Genomic DNA, 17,091 nt, shown 5'->3' on the forward strand with positions numbered 1-17,091 from the left:
TATCCCAGAGGGAATTGAGTCCAACAATGGGATTCACTTCCGAAACAATCTTGTCACCTCCTAGGCCAAGAGGCACGGCATTGAATGGGTATATCACATCCCCTGTGACTGACTTTGGGCTCCATCTTTCGTAACAATCTTTCAGGGCAGAACAGATGGTGTTGGACTGTCGCATGCTGAAGTCCCTTCTGATTCCATCACACCACTCTGCTTGTCCGGTTCTATCAAAATTAATTCGTCATTATCTGCATGTCTGTTACTGTGATACCACTAATAGGACATTGTCCTGGTTTCAGCTAGAACAGTTAATTTTCCTCCTACTAGCTGGTATTATGCTGCGTTTTGGATTTAGGATAAGAATAATGTTGATAACACGCTGATGTTTTAATTGTTGCAGAACAGTGCTTACACTAAGCCAAGGACTTTTCAACTACCATTGGTGCAACGTTTTCTCGCTTTCGTTTAAAGGTCTAAGCTCCGAGAAATTCAGAGCGCGTGCTCAGTGAGGGGTGGTCGCACCTTGGAGGCGGGTAGCTTTTGGGATGGAGGTGTGTTTTGGTATTATAATGATATTATAATGAGCAGAAGTTCACTGGAGTACAGCATTTTGTCAAAAACACGACAGGTTGTTGGCTCAGGGTAGCAAATATGCAGCTTATTGGTCTCGGTGTGCACAAGAACAATCAAGTTCCCAGCCGGTCACAGAGCCTAGCCACGGTGTCTCCACTCCGCTCTGCACTCCGTACTGTTCCTTAGAGTCAGCACACCAGGCTCCCCCAGCACAATAGCATCTAAGGTTGGAGGCCTAGGGAACGCTTAGGTAGTGCGGCTACACTCCACCCTTAAAGCTTCTTCAGTGCTGTACGTTTTCTTTAAAATGTGAATATCAGTTTAATTTCCAAGTCACCTTAGGCAATTATTCCACACAAGCCCTGACAGCAAGCTCCGCAAAAGGTTCCGACCGCGACTACTCATGGCAGTGCCCCTCTCAGACTACACCTACAATAATGCACCAGGCCAGCGAGCCCCACCTCCTCGCCCTCTGTTGTGTGAAAGGTGGTGTTATAAATGACTGAGTCCCAAATAGGATTACAATCAGAGTTTACAATTTATTAAACGAATAGAGGCAAGCAAACAGCGCTGGGTGCGCCGGGAGTCTCTGCTCCACCGGGACGCACACCTGTTACGTAAGGCAGTTGGTTTTTATGCTCCTAGGCTAATACATATTCATTACTACTTCTAGAAGAGGCAGGGTTATTATAATTGGTTTCCCGAATCCGAAGTCCTCCCAGGTGCGCCTGCTTATCAGTCTCTGTTAGTTTCTCGGGGGCCGCTCGGACAGGGAGGCTCATATTCTTCCTCCTTATCTAGTGGTCTCTTGGCCGGCTGTCAGAAGTTACTGCACATTCGTGCAAAGTCAGCAGTTTTTCTCCGAAGAAATCCCTTTGTTCTCTTCTCGCCTAAACCCAGGCCTCAATGTTAACCCTTCAAAACCCCTTAGTGGCACGAATTGCTGGACCATTTCTTACAATTCCTCCCTTTTTTTTTTTTTTAATCATCAATTCGTGTCTCTCCTTCAACCTTTGTCAGTAACAATTGGATTTCATCAGTCAGTTCTCGGGGTGTCCACTTCTTAAGCATCATTATCGACACGTCACCTTTTCTCTCCACTGAAGTCATCACAAATTGGGTGCTATTTATTACTCGCCGTATCAACAACGTAAAGCAAGGTATCATACAAGGTATAAACAATAATGTCACTATACCACATAAAAATAAAAACAGCATCCTTTTAACCCATGGTTCACCAGGCAACCATGAAAAGAAATCCCAATCCATACCCTTCCAAGTTTGTACTGGGACGTGGGCTAGCTTCCTAATTTCCTTTGTTATCTGCTTAACCACTTTTCCATTATCATCAATTTGTAAACAACAATTAGAATCGTTCAGTTTTCCACACACTCCCCCTTCTTCTGCTAGTAAATAGTCTATGACCATTCTACGTTGAAAGATAGCATTCCTCATCTGAGTGGATTGATCATCCAGAAGATACAAGGTCGTCACTGTTTGATTGGTTACAACTTCGAGGATAGCTTGCGACCTAATTATTCGGTTCAAATTATAAATAGGTTCTCGGGCTCCTGATACCAACTCATTCGGGTTCCAGGTAGCTGGCCCATAATGCTGTATGATTCTTTCAGGAGGCCATTCATCCTTTCCCCATTTTTGGGCACTATCCCCGGCTAAGGAAGTATCAATAGATCGTTTTACTCTGTTCAGGTCATCATATAATCTTATTCCTAAATGATTTCCTTGTGTTTGTGACAATAAAAAGAACAAGGGTCTTATGTACCCCACATAGCATATTCCCGACCAGTTTCCGGGTAGCCTCTTGTAAGCATGTTTGCCACACACCCAATAATGTCCCTTTAGGGCCCACGTCCCGTTTGGAAAATGACCATCCCATCCATCTTTACCCTTTGGGGCGTGATAATACACAGTGTCCTTGTTACCGAGTGGTCCTGTTACAATGTCTGCCCCGTTTGTACTCGTATATGCACGCTTCCAAGCTCCCACGTTGGGTTTCCACTTACAGTCACAATTCAGTTCTCTTTGGCGACCTGTCATATTATAAGCCTTTTTCGCCGTCCAGTCTTGAGAGTGTGGGAAGCGCCTTCAATCATGGGGTTGGGCTCGCTTTCAGAGCTTGTGTTACCATTCAACCCTTCAGGGTGATCCAGCTCCTGGAAAAACTAATCACAATTTTATTATGGGTTTAAAAGGTTCTCATGTTATTTTTCTCAGGACAAACTGATCTTGGTGTGGGAGAAGTCCGGTCGAGGCACCCTCACTCGGCGGTCAATACCCATAGGGGTTGCCTCCCTCGGTAGACCATACACGCCGCAGTGGAGGGTCCTACCCCGGTCTTGCCTTCTCCCTTTCCTCCCTTCAGCCTTGTCCTCTTTATCCAGTGCCCTTAATTCATGCAGAACCTCATTGCTGGGATATCAGTTCCTCTTTAGTCTCAGTTTCAGTTCCCCAGGAGTGGACTCAACCCTCCAGGCTTCGGTAGTTATTGGTCCTTTTATTCTGGATGCGTGGGTCCAACCCCTTTCTGCTGTTCTCACAGCTGTTTCAGTAGTAAGTAAAACAAGGTACAGTCCCTCCCATCGGGGGTTCAATGATTCTTCTCTCCAGGTTTTTATTAAGACCTTGTCTCCTGGTTGTATTTTATGAATAGCAAATCCTAAAGGTGGTGTCTGAGTCATCATCCCAATTTCTCTTATCTCCTGTAATCTCCTTCCAATGGTAATTATGTATTTCTGGATACTATGATCCTCAACTACATTGTTCCCTAGGGGCATCCCTTGAGAATAAGGCATACCATATAACATTTCATATGATGATAATCCAGTCTCACTGTGTGGTTTAGTTCTTATGTTTAAAAGTGCCAATGGTAAGCATTTCGTCCAGGGCAGCTGTGTCTCGATCATTAACTTAGCCAATTGTTTTTTTATTGTTTGATTCATCCTTTCTACTTTCCCTAAGCTTTGTGGGTGCCACGGAGTGTGGTATTCCCACTGAATACCTTTCAAGGGGTACATCCTTCAAATCTTTGTGGCTGGCGTATGTTCGATTATTTCCACACAATTGTGTTCCAACGGTCCTTCTTCTGGAACGGTTCCTAGAAATACTGCTGGATATAACAGGTTAGTCGTTTTCAAGGTTATGTCATCTTGTTCAGTTAGGATTGCCTGATATTTCATCATCCGGCTGGGTGATAACCAGTGCCCCCCCCCCTTTGTTCCAAAACGGTTGTTACCATATGTGGTCCAAAAACTTCAATACGTTTTCCCATTTGAAGGCAAATAATTTTCTACTATCTTTATCAAGAGGTATGCAAAAGAAGGCATCCTTTAAATCTATCACGGTAAACCATTTATATTTCTCTTTCACAGATGTTAACAATGTTTAAGGATTAGCTACTACTGGGTGAATATCCTTTGTTATTTCATTTTTTGCTCTAAGATCTTGTACAGATCTATACTCGCCATTCGGCTTCTTTACTGGAAAAATTGGAGTATTGTATTCCGATTTACATTCTTCCAGAATCTGATATTTGAGAAATTTGTCAATAATTTTCACCATTCCCGTGCCTAGCTTCTATCTTAAGTGGATATTGTTTGATTCAAACAGGTTTGGCTCCTTCCTTTAATTCCACCTTTACCAGTTGTGCCAGTTTCGACTTCCCTGGTACATCTGTTTCCCGTACTGTTGCTATAACTGCATTTTCTACTTCTCTTGGAATATTAACAAAGGGTTTATCTTTGATCATTAGGATTTGGCCTACTTTGGACTCAGGTACCTTCATTATTAATTCTCCATCCTCAAAGGTTATTGTTGCATCTAATTTGGCTAATAGATCCCGTCCCAAGAGTGGCATCGGGCATTCTGGTACATACTAAAATTCATGGGTTAGTTCCTTACCCCCAAAACGCAAATCAAGGGATTGTAAGAATGACCATTCCTCCTCTTTCCCTGTGGCTCCAATTATTGTAGTTGTCTTAGTTCCTAATCGTCCTTTTAAACTATTTAACACTGAATATGTTGCTCCTATTACATTTACAGCCTAATTAACACAGAGAAAGAAGCTCCCATAACCAACAAAAAATTCAAGCCTCTGTCTTCGTTTCCTAGCTTTATTTCAACTAGTGGACCTGCTAGGGTAGATGCCCCAGGTCCCCATCATTCCTGACTGTTGTAAGTTTGTCCTGCAGCCTAAGACAATTTCTTTCTGATATCAGGGGCTGATTGCCCTGGAAAGAGGCTAGCCAGTTGCCTCTCTCTCTTTTTTTTTTTTTTTTTTTTTTTAAAGCCAGGTCCATTTTTTTTTTTTTTTTCATTGCATTTCAAAGTTGGTCCAGAAATTCAAAAATTCCATAAATTCCATAGGGGTTTCTTTTGGACCTTGTTGGAACAGATTCTCAATTCCCAATAGCCAATTTAACCAGATTTTAGTATTTACATAATTTCCGGGGTGATTAGGGTCTCAGTGAGGGGGTCGGTCAGGGGAATGCAATCGTTGAAAGTTCCCTGAGCGGTCCCATTGGCAATCTGAGCTCACACAGGAACTCAGGTTGTTTCAAGAGTTAGCTGCTTTTCTGTTTCCACGACAACTCTCTCGGACCCATCACGGTCCCCCTGCCCCAGAGGGCTCACACCCGCGATTTAGAGATCTCAGCCTCGGGTTGAGACGGAACTATTAACATTCCTACATCCTCTTTCCCTGCTCATTCAACTTCAAACAGCTCTGTTAAATACTACATGCCACACAACCTTTAACACCTTCAACAACCCTTTTAACACTTCCTTTATCTTTCTCCAGCCCGTACTTTTCTAATGCCAACACCAAAGGCTCAGTCACGGGCCAACTTAATTCCAAACCTTTTCCCTCCAACATGCTGAAACAACATATCACTATACAACATTTCATCCTATTTTCCTTCTCTCCTCAAAAACATTAATTGCAAGACACTGTTATAGTCGATTGATCCATAAAGTGGCCATTTAGTTTATATAGTGGCCACCATTGATTGCAATACTTAGTGAAAGTCCTCTTGCTTTCTGTGCCCCCATTTCTAACAATATCCTTCCAATGTGCCAATATGCACCCAAGGAGGCTTTTTCTTTTTTAGGACGTCTTTTTTTTTTTGGATTTTCCCCTTTTCCTTGATTTCCCATTCCCTTTTATTTATTTATATTAGTTACTGTCCCTTGTTTCAATTTCCACGCAAACCTTTTTATTGCAGGTTTTTACTATCTTTTCCTAATCTTCTTCCCAAATGTCCCAATTCTCTGGGATTAAACTCTTCTTTCCACATACAAACTTTACTATTTCAGATTATTAATGAGCCCCATTCCAATCATAAATCCGCAGGACTTCGGAAAAACACCTGAAGCACTCAGCCTTCTGTCTTCTAGACAAACAATAACACCTTTTCCACAAAATTTACATTTCAATAAGACCGAATTTCAAGCCAAATGCTAATTTTTCTCATGCACTTTGTTAGTAAGCCTACACAAAACAAGGAATCACTCCTGTGTATCCGTCAAGATGGGGGTTTAAAAAGGTACTGAGGCCTAAATAAATTCGCTCTCCCCCTTCTTACCAAATTCCCAGGGCTCAGGCCCGAACCACCAAAGAAGTGACTCTCCGTTCTACCACTTTGATAATCAGTCAGCCCCGCTCCCCCGATACTTGGGAAACTGACCAAACACCACCGCGAATATACCCAAACTTCTAAACTGTTACTTAGATAATGCTCCCACCTTCCTCCTTGACACAGTCAAAACATTTAAGAACACAACAGGATTACAAGATGCACCACCGGGGGTGGATTGTTAGGATATAGAGGTGGTAGGTTATCCAATGACTCCCATTCATCATCTTTTTCTTTTTCCTTTTTTTTTTTTATTTTTTATTTTTTTGTTCTCTTCTTCGTCAAACTTCTCGTCTGCTTTTAGTGTAAATATTGAGGCTGGAAAAGGACGTGAGATCCTGATCCATAATCCTGCATAATCACTTTCCTCCTGGCTAAAAGGTTCCTTTGAATTAACATGTATATTTAAGGCCTGGCAAACCCAGTCTTCAAAGGATCCAAAAACGGGCCAAAAGACATGTGGTCTTAAAGGCTCCTTCGGCCATTCTGTCATACAATACTGAACCATTTTTAATTTACTTTTTTCCTTTTCTGGGGCCCCTATCGTTCCAATTTCTAATCATTATCCCTAATGGACTTTCTGGTGGTATGTCTGGTAATTTGCTCCCTTTTCTCTGGTCCCGGGTCTTCAATTTTGTCTGACCCATCTAGGAATTTTACTGTGGCAATTCCTACAGCCCTTGGTTGCCTTAGTGAGAGTGTCTTGCAGGGGGTTTAGGACCTATCACCCACCCACGAATCCTATAGGAATCGCTTCGGTCCTTCACCGGCCAAGTCCCTCGCGGGAGATTGGAACCGCGGTTAGAAGACCTCCACAATCGCTTCGGAACTACGTTCCGTCTCAGTCACACTCTCACACACACAGGCAACCGAAACCCACCCAACCGAATGGTATACGCCTTAAATACTTACGACTCCGTCGTCTTCGTTCGGATCTTCGCGCGCAGAATTACGGGCAAAATATAGTGCTGCAGCCGGCAAAGGGAGCTCATAAAAAAATCTAAATCTTTGCTTGCCCTTATTCAGGTTCAGGATGGCATTAGCCCTGACCTGACTCGAACAGGAGCCACCAAATGGTGGGGGCGCCCCTCCTAGATCAAGTCAGAATTCAGGAACCAAGACCATCCCGGACGAGCCCCCAATTGTTATAAATGACTGAGTCCCAAATAGGATTACAATCAGAGTTTACAATTTATTAAACGAATAGAGGCAAGCAAACAGCGCTGGATGCGCCGGGAGTCTCTGCTCCACCGGGACGCACACCTGTTACGTAAGGCAGTTGGTTTTTATGCTCCTAGGCTAATACATATTCATTACTACTTCTAGAAGAGGCAGGGTTATTATAATTGGTTTCCCGAATCCGAAGTCCTCCCAGGTGCGCCTGCTTATCAGTCTCTGTTAGTTTCTCGGGGGCCGCTCGGACAGGGAGGCTCATATTCTTCCTCCTTATCTAGTGGCCTCTTGGCCGGCTGTCAGAAGTTACTGCACATTCGTGCAAAGTCAGCAGTTTTTCTCCGAAGAAATCCCTTTGTTCTCTTCTCGCCTAAACCCAGGCCTCAATGTTAACCCTTCAAAACCCCTTAGTGGCACGAATTGCTGGACCATTTCTTACAGTGGTTATGCCGTCACTTCCACCGCATGGTGCAGGCTGGGAATACGAGTCGGGATTAGCCAGCGCCTGCCCCGCTTTCCAGCGAGCCGAGGAGCACGAAGTGGTAACGAGCAGGAACGGCAGGGCGAAAGTTCTTTGTGGTGAGTACTGAGAGGACCGCGCGAAGCGCGTGAGCGCTATTACAGCGTAACCTGGCCGGGAATTGAAAACGGATCGATTTAATGCGCGCTTTGATGACGTAATAACGACTAACGAGGTGGTGGTGTTGCCAGGCGCATGGTTCGGGTCGACACCGGTCGGTTGGGTCTCCGCCTCAGGGGCGCCCCCATGAGATACTCGCGCTTGCCGGTGGCCGTCCGCACTGTTATCGGAGCGACCGTGCCTTGCGGGCGCTCGGTGCAGTGTAGGCCTTCCGCTTTCTCCTGTTCCTGGGACTTGGCGGGCGCTCATTGGCTTTTCTGCCTGGGGCGGGCTCTGCCGCCGCCTTGCCATTGACTGGGCTTGCGCTGACTGCCATCAGTGTTCGCCAATGGGGCTGTGGCTGGGCACGGGGCGCGCGGACTGAAGCTCAGAGGAGGCAGGCTCAGCTGCTAGTTGGTTTTGTGGAGCCTCTGTGAGCGGTGTCGGTCGCCTGTGGGGTACTTCTCGGCGCGTCGGCTGGGCTGGGGTGGCTTGGCATGGCAGCGAGCTGAAATGTGGTACCGGGAGGGGGTGTATGGGTCTCTGTTCCAGCAAGGGGAAGGCACTGCCTGTGATTTAGTGGGGATGTGTTGGTTGGTGTTGTTATTTTTTAAAGACAAGAATGCGACAAAGTGCACAAAAAGTTTTTGTTTTTGTGTTGTCTTGAAGCAGCCCAAAGCCTCCTGTCTTGAGAGGGCAACAAGGAGGTGGCAGTGGTTGGGTCAGTGCTTGGTTGGCTGACCTGGTTCATCTGAGTTGCTGTACCACGGCTCTGCCTGCCTGCCTGCCTACCTGATCATATAGGTAAAGGGAAAAACGGTGCACCAAATTAAGAGGAATTGCTGTTGTAGTTCAGGAGTATAGTAATAATAATATTATAGTAATAGAAGACTCCAGGGAGACCTTATAGCAGTATTCCAGTACCTAAAGGGGGCCTAGAGGAAAGCTGGAGAGGGACAGTTTCTCAGGGGGCGTAGTGATAGGACAAGGGAAAATGGCTTTAAGCTAAAAGAAGATGAATTTCCTCCTTATAACCAATCTAAATATTTTACTATGGGGGTGCTGAGACACTAGAACAGGTTGGCCGGAGAAGTTGTGGAGGTCAATAAAGAGTGATGTTCCTTAGGCGTCAGTATTGGGACCAGTGCTGTTTAACATCTTTGATGCTGACACGAACGGTGGGATTGAATGCACCCTCAGCAAGTTGGCTGATGACACCAAGCTCTGTGGTGCAGTAGACGCGCTGGAAAGAAGGGATGCCATGCAGAGGGACCTGGACAGGCTTGAGAAGGGGGCCTGTGCAAACCTTGCGAAGTTCAAAAACGCCAAGTACAAGGTCCTGCATCTGGGTTGGGGCAGTCCCAAGCGCAAATACAGGCTGAGTGGAGAATGGACTGAGAGCAGCTCTGAGGAGAAGGACTTGGGGGTGTTAATTAATGAGAAGCTCAACACGAATCAAAATGAATGCGGAGGAGGACTTGGGGGTCCTGCTGGATGGGAAGCTGGTCATGAGCTAGCAGTCTGCGCTTTCAGCCCCGAAGGCCAACTGTGTCCTGGGCTGCATTAAAAAAGGGGTGGCCAGCAGGGAGAGGGAGGTGACTGTCCCCCTCTACTTTGCTCTTGTGAGACCCCACCTGGAATACCGCATGCAGGCCTGGGGCCCCCAGCACAAGAAGGATGTGGAGCTCTTGGAACGGGTCCAGAGGAGGGCCGCTAAGATGATCAGAGGGCTGGAGCGCCTCTATGAAGAAAGGTTGAGGGAACTGGACTTGTTTAGCTTGGAGAAGAGAAGGCTCTGGGGAGACCTCATTGCAGCCTTCCAGTACTTGAAGGGAGCATATAAACAGGAGGGGGAACGCCTGTTTACATGTGTTGGTAGTGATAGGACAAAGGGGAATGGTTTTAAACTAAGACAGGGAGATTTAGGTTAGATATTAGGAGAAAGTTTTTCACTCAGAGGGTGGTGAGGCACTGGAACAGGTAGCCCAGAGAGGTTGTGAATACCCCATCCCTGGAGGCATTCAAGGCCAGGCTGGATGCAGCTCTGGGCAGCCTGCTCTAGCGGTTGGCAACCCTGCCCAGAGCAGGGGGGGTTGAAACTAGATGATTTTCAAGGGCCTTTTCAACCCAGGCCATTCTATGATTATGTGAATCAGCAATGTGAGCTTGCAGCCCAGAAAGCAAACCGTATCCTGGGCTGCATCAAAAGAACCATGACCAGCAGGATGAGGGAGGTGATTCCCTCTACTCTGCTCTTGTGAGACCCTACCTGGAGTACTGTGCTCAACTCTGAGGTGCCCAGCACAAGAGGGATGTGAAAGTATTAGAAAAAGTCCAGAGGAGGGCCATGAAGATGATGAAGGGGCTGGAACACTTCTCCTGTGAAGACAGGCTGAGGGAGTTGGGGTTGTTCAGCCTGGAGAAGAGAAAGCACCAGGGAGACCTTAGAGCAGCATTCCAGTGCCTAAAGGAGGCCTACAGGAAAGCTGGGGAGGGACTCTTTGTCACGGTCGGTGGGATTGAATGCACCCTCAGCAAGTTGGCTGATGACACCAAGCTCTGTGGTGCAGTAGACGCGCTGGAAAGAAGCGATGTCATGCAGAGGGACCTGGATAGGCTTGAGAGAAGTGATGCACTGTGCATCACTTGTTTTGTACACATTATTATTATTAGTACTACTATTATTATTATTTTCCTTTCTTTTCTGTCCTAATAAACTGTCTCTATCTCAACCCACAGGCTTCATTTTTCTGATTCCTTCCTCCATCCCAGAGAGGGAGGGGGGAGGGTGAGTGAACAGCTCTGTGGTGCTTAGCTGCCGTCCAGGTTAAACCACAACAGGCATACAGCAATCGTACAGTATTATATAGTAATTAATATCACACAATTCAAATCATGGGCTTTTTTCACCCAACATCAAATCCCCTAGAGGTACATATTGGACCTCCCCGTTTCTTTGCATTACCCACCAAGTGCACCCAGGTCCCTGATAAAAAGGTATCCCAGGGATGTTTTTACCTTTATCTGAGGCAGGAGTAGCCCAGACTGTCTTCCCCAGCATATTTATTGCGTGCACTAGAGGGACTTCATCCCCTTCTACAGTACGTAGTAGAGTTGATTTGGCACATGGGACACAAAGGGCGTGTTTTCTGCCAGGTGGTGTATTGGGTTTACGTGGCAAGGTTTTGGTAGTGAGGGGCCTCAGGGAAGCTGCCCCCGTGTTAAATAAGGGCTAGTTTCAGCCGACTCCAAAGGTACCCACCGCTGGCCAGAGCCAAGACAGTAAGCGATGTTGTTTGTGCCTCTGTGAGAGCATATTTAAGAAAGGGGAAAAAAAACTGCTGCTGTGAGAAACAAAGTTGTGTTTTTGCAGTAGAATGTGTTTTTGCAGTGGAAAATTCCACTAACCTTGCATATTCAAAAGTGATTGTGCAGGCATGACAGTGGCATAGCAGTGGGGAGTATGTTAAGCAGATAAGGGGAAGGTCCAACTGTCCCAAAATAAGGAGAATAGGTAGGAGAAACAGGATGAGAAGTGCAAAATCAGTAAAAACAAAAAAACCACAGGCTTTCTAGTCACTACTGGCTACAGATTGTTTCTCACAAACAGCAGCTGGTAGAGCGAGGAGTGAGAAACAGCCTTGCAGACACCAAGGTCAGTGAAGAAGGACGGGGAGAGGTGCTACAGGCACCAGAGCATCAGTTCCCCTGAGGCCTGTGGAGAGGACCATGGTGAAGCAGCCCATGGGGTACCACGGTGGAGCAGATTTCCATGCTGCAGCCCATGGAGGAGCACAGAGTGGAGCAGGTGTAACTGACCTGAAAAAGGCTGCAGCCTATGGAGAACCCCTGTTGGAGGAGGCTCCAGGCTGGATCTGTGGCCCATGGAGAGGAGCCCACGCAGGAGCAGGTGACCTGGCAGGAGCTTCTGCCTGTGGGGGACCCAGGTTGGAGCAGTGTGCTCCTGATGGATGGACCCCGTGGTATGGACCCATATTTGGAGCAGGTCTTGAAGAGCTGCTGTCTGTGGGAAGCCCACGTAGGATCAGTTCGGGAAGGACAGCATCCAGTGGGAGGGATCCCACGTTGGAGCAGAGAAAGAGAGACCGTGAAGGAGTGGCAGAAACGAAGTGTTAGAGAGTGACCACAACCCCCATTTCCCGTTCCCCTGCACTGCTTGGGGGGAGGAGGTAGAAGAGGGTAGATGGGGGGAAGGCTTTTTTAGTTTGGTTTTAGTATGTCACTGTTCTAGCTTGTTAGTAATATGTAAGAAATTACATTAATCTCCCTACGCTGAGTCTGTTTTGCCCATCGCAATAATTGTTGAGTGATCTCCCTGTCCTTATCTCAACCCTTGAGCCCTTTTCACTGTATTTTCTCCCCCTTTCCCTTTGAGGAGGGGGAGTGAGAGAGTGGCTGTTGAGCTTAGCTGCCCAGCTGAGAAAAACCACCACAGGTTGATACCATGGCTGGAGCTCCTCTTGAGCAAGCTGTAAGTTGGAAGCGGCAGTGGCAGTGACCATGCCCTCCAGCACAAACTGCCGTGTCACTCCCTGTGTGATGTGCCATGATCTGTTTACCTGCCAATGGTATCCTGGCCTGCATTAAGAAGAATGTTGCCAGTAGGTCAAGAGAGGTTATCCTCCTCCTCTACTCAGCCCTGGTAAGGCCTCATTTGGAGTACTCTGTCCAGTTCTGGGTATCCCCAGTACAAGAGGGACATGGAGCTCCTGGAGCGAGTCCAGCAGAGGGCTATGAAGATGATTAGGGGATTGGAGCATCTCTCATATAAGGAAAGGCTGAGGGAACTGGACCTGTTCAGCCTGGAGAAGAGAAGGCTCAGAACATATCTTATCAATGTATATAAATACCTGAAGGGAGGATGTCAAGAGGATGGGGCCAGACTCTTCTCAGTGGTGCACGACAGGATGAGAGACAACGGGCACAATCCGGAACACAGGAAGATCCATCTGAACATGAGGAAAATTTTCTTTACTATGAGGATGACTGAACATTGGAACAGGTTGCCCAGAGAGGTGGTGGAGTCTCCTTCCTTGGAGATATTCAAAAGCCATCTGGCCACAATCTTGGGTAATGTGCTCTAGGGGACCCTGCTTGAGCAGGGAGGTTGGACTAGATGATCTCTAGAGGTCCCTTCCAACCTCAACCATTCTGTGATTCTCTGATTCTGTGATAATTCCTTACTCACCGAGTGGTCCATCCGTCAAATCCATGTCTCTCCAATTTAGAGACAAGGATGTTGTTTGGGAAAGAAGAAGAATAATGGTAAAGGATCATTGGCCCAATGTTAGACATTGCAGAGGCAGTTCCTGATGGAAATGCAGAATGACCAAAAGCTGTAATTCTGTTGCAAGGTAGAACACAAAAGCAGTAACTGTTCTGGAGAGAACGGCTTTTAAGTCATCGTAGGCTGTGGCTGCGATTTTCACCTACACCCTGTGGTGGCAGGTATAGTCTCCAGATCCCTAGAAATGCAGGGTCGGTCAGAGTGTTTGGGGTCCTTTCCCCAACCCCCTGCCTGAGTTTCACCTAGGGAGAGCCCAGAGGCTCATTCTGAGAGGCTGTGCTTCCTGACTCAGAGGAACTATCACCTAGTGGTGATTTTTGGCTGGGATAGAGTTAATTTTCCTCCTGGTAGCTGGTATGGTGCTGTGTTTTGGATGTAGGATGAGAATAATGCTGATGAGAATAAAACTGATGTTTCAGTTGTTGCTGAGCAGCGCTTACACTAAGTCAAGGACTTTTCAGCTTCTCATACTGCCCTGACAGTGAGGAGGCTGGGAGTGCACAAGAAGCTGGGAGGGGACACAGTCAGGACAGCTGACCCAAGCTGGCCAAAGGGATATTCCGTACCATATAACGTCATGATGAATAATAAAATCGGGGGAGCTGCTGCTCAGGGTGGGGCTGGGCATCGGTCAGCGGGTGGTGAGCAATTGCATTGTGCATCACTTGTTTTGTGTATTCTTTTATCATTATTATTATTATCCGTTCCTTTTCTGTCCTATTAAACTGTCTCGATTTAAATCCATGAGCTTTTGCCCGTTTCTTTTTTAAATTCTCTCCCCCGTCCCACTGTGGGGTGAGCGAGCAAAAAGCTGTGTGGTGCTTAGTTGCTTGCCGGGTTAAACCACAACATAGTTGAAAAGCGCAAACCCCTCAGGGCTTTCTGACAGCCGCTCACAACTTGTGAAATCCTCAGGAGTCAGTCAAAGTTGGCCTTGTATCCTGCCAGTAAGGGCCTGTGGGGTCCTTCCTGTAGGGTAGTGAAAAGCTCTAAAGCTGTATTCTTTTAGACAAGGAACCAATTTTGCCTTACTCTCTTTTTCTCCCTCCATCTCTCCCAGACTAACACCAAATAAGCAAAGACACTGCAGGTTTTTTTCATACATGTTGGAGAGGTGAATGGATATTTATGCTTAGTCTGAATATTGCATCCTTTTCAACAGTATTCATTCAGAATATTGCATTCTTTTGCTAAAGCAGAAAAGGTTTGAAGCTTCTTGTAACTTGGTAGCGTTTTGACCAGATGTCACTTTCTATAGGAGATTGTTATGTTACTAGGTAGTTACATATGGAACAGCGAAGCTGAACTGAAAGACACAAGCAAGACTAGGGCTTTCCCAGCCTTCGGACCATCAATAAGGAGACTGAGTAAGTAAGAGGGTTATATGTCCAAGTGGAGAACAATGCTGAGTGGTGTCCCTCAGGGACCAGCACTGTTTAACATCTTTGTCAGTGACATGGTGTACTGGGTCTGGCTGGGATGGAGTTAACTTTCCCTACAGCAGCCCATACAGTGCTGTGCTCTGCACTTGTAGCTAGAATAGCATTGGTAACACACCAGTGTTTTGTCTACTGCTGAGCAATACTGGCACAGCATCAGGACTCCCTCTAACCCTCCCAGAGCCAGCAGGCTGGGGGTGGGCAAGAGGTGAGGAAGGAACATCACCAGGGCAGCTGACCTAAACCAACCAAAGGGATATTCCATACCATATGATGTCACACTCAGCACTAAAAGGTGGAAAAAGGAAGGAGAGGGGAGGAGTGGGCTCTCGTTGCGAAAACGTCTGTTCTCCCGAACACCATCTACGTGCGTTGAAGCCCTGCTTCAAGGATGTGGTCAAGCATCGCTCATTGGTGGGAATTAGGGAGTAATTTCTTTCCTCTGCACTTCCACACGGCCTTTGCTTTTTTTTCTTTTTTTCCTTTTCCCCTTTTTCTTTCCCCTTTAGTTAAATTATTTAATTAATAATATTTCCCCCTTAATAATTATTTTTTCTTTAATTAAATTATCCTTATCTCAACCCATGAGTTGTTTCTTTCCTTTTCTTCTTCCCCTCCTCTTCTGAGGAGGGGGAGTGAGAGAGCGGTTGTGGTGGAGTTCAGCTGCCTAGCAAGGTAAAACCACCACACATGGACAGTGGGATTGACTGCACCCTCAGCAAGTTTACCAATGACACCAAGTTGTGTGGTGCGATTGACACACTGGAGGGAAGGGAAGCCATCCAGAGGGACCTGGAGTTGGGGTTGTTCAGCCTGGAGAAGAGAAGGATCCAGAGAGACCTTATAGAGGCCTTCCAGTACCTAAAGGGGGCCTACAGGAAAGCTGGAGATGGCCTCTTTATCTGGGAGCGTAGTGATAGGACAAGGGGTAACAGTTTTAAACAAAAAGAGGGTAGATTTAGATTAAATATTAGGAAGAAATTCTTTGCTACGAGGGTGGTAAGGCACTAGAATGGGTTGCCTGGAGAAGCTGATGGATGTCCCCTCCCTGGAAGTGTTCAAGGCCAGGTTGGATGGGGCTCTGAGCAACCTGGTCTCATGGAAGGTGTCCCTGCCCATGGCAGGGGGGTTGGAATTGGATGATCCAACCCAAGCTATTCTATGATTCTATGATATGGGACACAGAACTTGTGATGATCAATTGTGTACTTGCTTGTTGGAGATGCTTTGCAATAGATGGAAAGCTGGCTGGTCATTCACTTCTGCATGCCGTGGCCTACATTTGTGACCATTTTGCTTTCTTTCCAACTCCTGTTCACCATCTGTTCTCTCTCCCTCTCTCCCCCCCCCCCCCCCCCAACTCCCCCCCCCCCCCATCTCCTCTTTTTTCTCTTCTGTTAGTATTCATCTTGATTCCTTTTCCCCATTCCCCATGGCTAGGCAGTTGAATTGTTACTTATTCTACTATATGTTTCTTCATTAAAGTGGTCCTACTGAGCCTAAATATGCCCTTATTTGTGTAAGTGCCTGTTAGGGAGGGTAATCCATATTAGGTTTGTTTAGCAAGGAAATGTCTTCCCTGCTTTCTCTAGGGCCAAGACATAGTCTCTGGGACCATGACTTTCTCCTGCAGTTATTGCATCAGGCCTGGATGACCATGGATGATGGGAAGCTGTCCAAGAGAAGAGAGGTTTTCAGCTTTAGCAATAAGGCATGATAGCCAGCAGAGAAAATTTCTTTGCAGTTATATCATCCTGAGATGGGAGAATTAATCACAAAACCAAAAGATAAATAGAGTCCTGCTGGGTCCTGTACTTTGGCCACAACAGCCCCATGCAACGCTACAGGCTTGGGGCAGAGTGGCTGGAAAGCTGTGCAGAGGAAAAGGATCTGGGGGTGTTGGTCGATGCTTGCCTGAACATGAGCCGACAGTGTGCCCAGGTGGCCAAGAAGGCCAACGGCATCCTGGCTTGTATCAGGAATAGCGTAGCCAGCAGGATCAGGGGGGAGATCGTCCCTTTGCATTCTGCTCTGGTGAGGCCGCACCTTGAGTACCGTGTTCACTTTTGGGCCCCTCACTACAGAAAAGACATCGAGGCCCTGGAGCATGTCCAGAGAAGGTCTATGAAGCTGGTGAAGGGCCTGGACCACAAGTCCTATGAGGAGCTGCTGAGGGAACTGGGGTTGTTTAGTCTGGAGAAGAAGAGGCTCAGGGGAGACCTTATTGCTCTCTACAACTACCTGAAAGGCAGTTGTGGGGAGCTGGGGGTCGGCCTCTTCTCGCAAATAACCAGCAATAGGACTAGAGGGAATGGCCTCAAGTTGTGCCAG

The 17,091-nt window shown here is 46.8% G+C and overlaps 1 long non-coding RNA gene across 1 annotated transcript; it reads right to left on the reverse strand.

The window, feature by feature from the left end:
* Positions 1-1,510: 1,510 nt before the first annotated feature.
* LOC308184857 lies at positions 1,511-7,832 on the reverse strand. The gene is made up of 2 exons (XR_013942962.1): positions 7,134-7,832; positions 1,511-3,697 (listed from the first exon to the last, which is right to left on the reverse strand). It is a non-coding gene; the product is annotated as an uncharacterized lncRNA (long non-coding RNA).
* Positions 7,833-17,091: the final 9,259 nt, after the last annotated feature.

This window comes from Anser brachyrhynchus (genome assembly GCF_964034855.1).
Source record: "Anser brachyrhynchus genome assembly, chromosome: W".
Taxonomy (NCBI): Eukaryota; Metazoa; Chordata; class Aves; order Anseriformes; family Anatidae; genus Anser; species Anser brachyrhynchus.